The following is a 4961-nucleotide window of genomic DNA, read 5'->3' as shown; positions in this document are numbered from 1 at the left end:
GAGGGAGGTGGAGGAGAGAGCAGGAGAGGGAGGAGGGAGGAGGAGGAGGAGGGGCCACCGGAGAGGGAGGAGGAGGATCGGAGGGGGGCGCCGGCGGAGAGGGAGGAGAGAGGAGGGTTGTGGGAAGAGGGAGAGAGGAGGGCGAGAGGGGATGGCAGCGAGAGGAGGAAGGAGACACCTTGGGGGAGTCAGCGGCGACGGCAGGCGACGACGTGCGGCGAGTGAGTGTGTGAGGGAGAGTGAGGGACGCGCGCGGGGCGCCGGGTGTGGATAAGGTAAGCATAGTCGTAGCGCTTTTTTAGAAATAAGCGCTACTGCTATTTAGCAGTAGCGCTTGTCAGAAGACAGCGCTATTGCTATGTAAAATAGCAGTAGCACTTTTTAAATACGAACGCTACTAGTATACCTACACTGCCATGCAACCGTTGGCAACTATAGTAGTAGCATTTTTTATAGCACAAGCGCTACTGCTACATGAATAGTAGCAGCGCTCTTCAGTGACAAGCGCTACCATTATTTAGCAGCATCGCTTCATTATAAAAAGCGCTACTACTAAGCTCCTGTGTATAAGCATTTCCCTATTAGTGTTAATTTTTCTCAAGAAGTTGTGTTTAACGAGGCATTAATTAGAACGAATGCATGCATGACCACTAAATTTCCATGAACTTCTACAGGCATTGGTGAGTTTTCTCCTGACACTGCTTGCATCGGGTGATTTAACGCACCTCAAAATCCAAACATGTGATGGTACTACTACTACTAGTAGAATTGAGACTTATAAAACGGAAAAACAAATTTTTTTAGATGAGCCCTATAAACCGGAAAGGAGGGAGTAGTAAGTACTACCTCCATAGTGGGTACGTACTCAGTAAAATCACATTTTTCCAATACTAAGTCGCTCAACCTTTATTTGCTTGTTTCCCTTCCTGCCTCATTTCCTCAAACAGACTATGCCAAACTCCCCTGCCTGCCGTGCGGGAAAAGACCCGCCCTCGCCTTTTTTAGTCCGGGTTTGTATCAATGGATCGTTCGAAGCAGCAAAAGCAAGCCGTGTCTTGTACTCCTCCCTCGACGCTCGCTTTCATGAATTCGGTACTTCCTCTCGATGACATGTGGGACATATAGCAACTAGGTCAACGTGTCATGCACCAAATAACAGTGCAGAACAGTAGGGGGACGCACCCCGTCGTACCGCCCCAGTAGTAGTAATGAGCAATGAGACGTCAAATCACAGTGCCGCACCTTCCCAGACGGACGAAGCAACCATTATTTCACACTTCGCTTCGCCATCATCTCCTTCTGCCATTGTTCTCGCTCAAGAGGGAGACACGCATCGACAGAAACTTCAACGCCGCGAATAATTTTTCCCAATCTTTCACGGTACAGAAAATAGCAATAAGTATTTCTTCTCGAAACTGTAGTAGCTATTATTTGCTCTTTCTAGCCTCCCGTACGTCCGAACAGAATCAACACACTAATCAATTTGTGCAGCAGTGGAACCTTGATCGAGAATTAGGTTTACTAGATGCAAACCCAAACAAACAACATGCAAAACCTGCGAACGGCCGGAATCACATGGACGAGCACAAGTACTCACATACAGATTAGAAGTCGTAGCCTCCAATCTTCACGCAAACACACACAAAGTAATCAACTTTTTAACCAGCACTGCTCATACGGGGAGATACCCGACTAGTTCATGTCGTGTTCCTCTAACCAAAAAATAATAACTCCCCGTACACGGCCGAAGCCGGCCTCTTATATAGGCAATGTAACGACCTGACCCAAACCGACTCAAAACAAGAAAAGAAATACATGGACTCTCTCTTATCTTAACTAATTATTGTAATTAACTAATTTAAAAATCCGGCAACGCTGATCACAAGAAGCCAAAACGAACTAGTACTTTCATTGAGGTTCACGTACACTCAACAATCATCCAATTGTTATATGGAGTCCGGAAGCATGGCTCAATCTCACCTTGTGGTACAATCTCACACAGGAAATCCCCAAAACGAAGCACAGAACTAGTAAGCTGTCTTCCAAAACTATCAGACTGGATTATTTCACGTATATTTTGTGACTCTCTCCCTCGACGCAATGCCGGAACAATATATTTCAGTGGAACAACATCCAAACAATTACTGTGAATAATAGGCATGCTTGCATCATCCTCCCTTCCTTGAAAAGAAATCGTCCTCGGTTTCGACTTAGGCCTTGGAGATTTCTTCTTGAACACTTCCACAGTACACTTTATATTATGTGCATCCTTAGGAAGAATAGCATAGAACTCACCCTTATGCATAAAAGTGTACCTGTTTGTTCGCCCATGATGAAGAGCGTTAACATCATGCTGCCACGGACGCCCCAAAATAAGGTGACAAACATGTAGTGGCATAACGTCGCATTCCACCTTATCAACATAGCCATCAACAGAAAAAGGAACCTTCACCCTGTGAGTTACCTTCACTTTTCCAACATCATTTATCCACTTCATATAGTATGGTCTTGGGTGCTCCCATGTTGGCAAAGAAAAAGACTCCACCACATCCTTGCTAATCATGTTGCTAGCACTGCCGCCATCAATTATCCCTTGATGGTACATGCAGTTTGAAAAATACTCTGTCATTGTCCTGGTTCAAAAATGACCTTGTCATCTCGCTGGACCTTATGTGCTAGCAAACTCTCCATATCAGGATCATCATGAGGATAACACAGTATGGTATCACCATGACCTCTTTCGATTCCATCCACTAACTTAGGCATCTCATCTTCAGATTCTGAAATATATTCTGCATCAACAAGTAGAACCCTTCGTTGATTGGAATACTCATGCTTCATGTGTCCACGTCCTCCACACTTGTGGCAAATAATATTGCGATGATGAGATGAAGTCACATTAGATGAAACCTGAGAGACCTCCTTTGACGCAGCCGCCACTTTGCTCTGTTCAATGCTTCCCGACTTATAAGAAGGAGTCGGTTTAGCACTAAAACCACCATCAATTGGAGAAGAACCACGTCGCCCACTGTTGTAAGTTGGACGAGTTTCTGAAGCTTGCTTCTCCAATACCCAACGTTCAGCACGCTCCGCTTGATGAAGCAACTCATGAATATCATTATATTGCATTAAATCAACACGGTCATGAATCTTTTCTTCTAACCCCTCAAAGAAACGTACCATGGTCGCCTCCGCAGACTCACGCACAGCTGTACGGATCATCAAAACTTGCATATCTTTGTAGTACTCATCAACTGATTTTGTACCTTGCACTAGACGACGCAGTCTACTATGGAGCTGGCGAGTGTAATAAGCAGGCGCAAAACGTTCCCTCATGATTCACTTCATGTCAGTCCATGTCGCTAGTCGCTCGTGAGTACGGTTCTTTTTATCCCACCATACAAGAGCATACTCTGTAAATTTCATTGATGCAACACGAACCTTCTTCTCATCGGAGTAGTTGTGACCATCAAAAATCTGATTTACGCGCATCTCGCACTCCAAATATTTCTCCGGGTCAGCACAACGTCCTGAGAATTCAGGTATGGTTATCTTGATTCGACCCAAACCATCATCCTCGTGGACACCATTGCCGCCATAGTCATGGAGCCGCCCAACATGGTGTTGAGCCCCAGCATCATGCCGTGGTCGGTGAGGTAAGCCTCCACGGGCATCAGAATCCTCAGAAAAATCACCATCATCGTCGTTGTCGCGGTCACGACGTTGTCGTGGTGAGCGGGACTGTCGGGGTGCCATATCTCTCGCCTGAAGGAGCTGAACTGCCGCGGTGAGCCAATTAAGACTCTCAGTCACCACCTGTAGACTATCAGTGCGTTGTCGATTGCTGGCAGTCAAACGTTCGTTCAACCTGTCCTCGACGCCTACAATATTTGCAGACAATTCCTCAACCCTTGTCCCAAGCTTCTTGTTGGCTCCCTTGATTGCCATCAGATGAATACGCAAATCATCACTTATCTCCAGACCCTCTGGAAGCTCATCGACCTCCTCATGATCAGATTTGTCATGCTGCGAGTTCACCATCTTGAAACAGTTGAATTAAATAGCAGGAAAAAAAATTGTACCATGATCAACCTTGCTCTGATACCACTTGATGTGAACGTCGACAGAAACTTCAACGGCGCGAATAATTTTTCCCAATCTTTCACGGTACAGAAAATAGCAATAAGTATTTCTTCTCGAAACTATAGTAGCTATTATTTGCTCTTTTGTAACACCCCGGATGTAACTTCCCATATTTGTAACTCCAACTCTTGCCATTTTCGGCTATGTGTTATGATATTCCCTTCGTGGTCAGGTTTTGTCTTTCGTTTTGCATTTTGTTCATGTCATGCATTTCATATCATGTCATCATGTGCATTGCATTTGCATACGTGTTCGTCTCATGCATCCGAGCATTTTCCCCGTTGCCCGTTTTGCAATCCGGCGCTCCCACCTCCTCCGGTGCACCCCTCTTGTTTTCTTTCGTGAGCGGGTGTCATACATCCTCGGAATGGACCGAGGCTTGTCAAGTGGCCTTGGTATACCACCGGTAGACCACCGGTCAAGTTTCATTACATTTGGAGGTCGTTTGGTACTCCAACGGTTAACCGGTTAACCGCAGATGCCTTCTGTGTGTTGCAGCAAAACCCCCTCTATAAATAGCCCAAAACCCACCAAACTCTCTTCCATGCTGTAGGTCATTCGATCACGATCGTGTGGGCGAAAACCGCACCTCATTTGGACTCTCCTAGCTCCCTCTAGGTATTTAAGTGCATCCCCTCCCATATACGTTCGCAGTCCAAACCCTAACCTTCGTCCCTCCGCGCGCCGGACGTGTCCGCCCGCGCCGGACGGAACCGCGCCGCCGGCCGCAGCCATTCTACGCACGCCACAGGGCAGACGCGCTGCCGCCCGTACCCCGCACCGCCGCGGCCCGCCGAGGCCCGGGGCCGGCCCCCGCG

The sequence above is a fragment of the Triticum aestivum genome, chromosome 3D (genome assembly GCF_018294505.1).
Source record: "Triticum aestivum cultivar Chinese Spring chromosome 3D, IWGSC CS RefSeq v2.1, whole genome shotgun sequence".
Classification (NCBI taxonomy): Eukaryota; Viridiplantae; Streptophyta; class Magnoliopsida; order Poales; family Poaceae; genus Triticum; species Triticum aestivum.
This window is presented reverse-complemented; position numbering follows the sequence as displayed.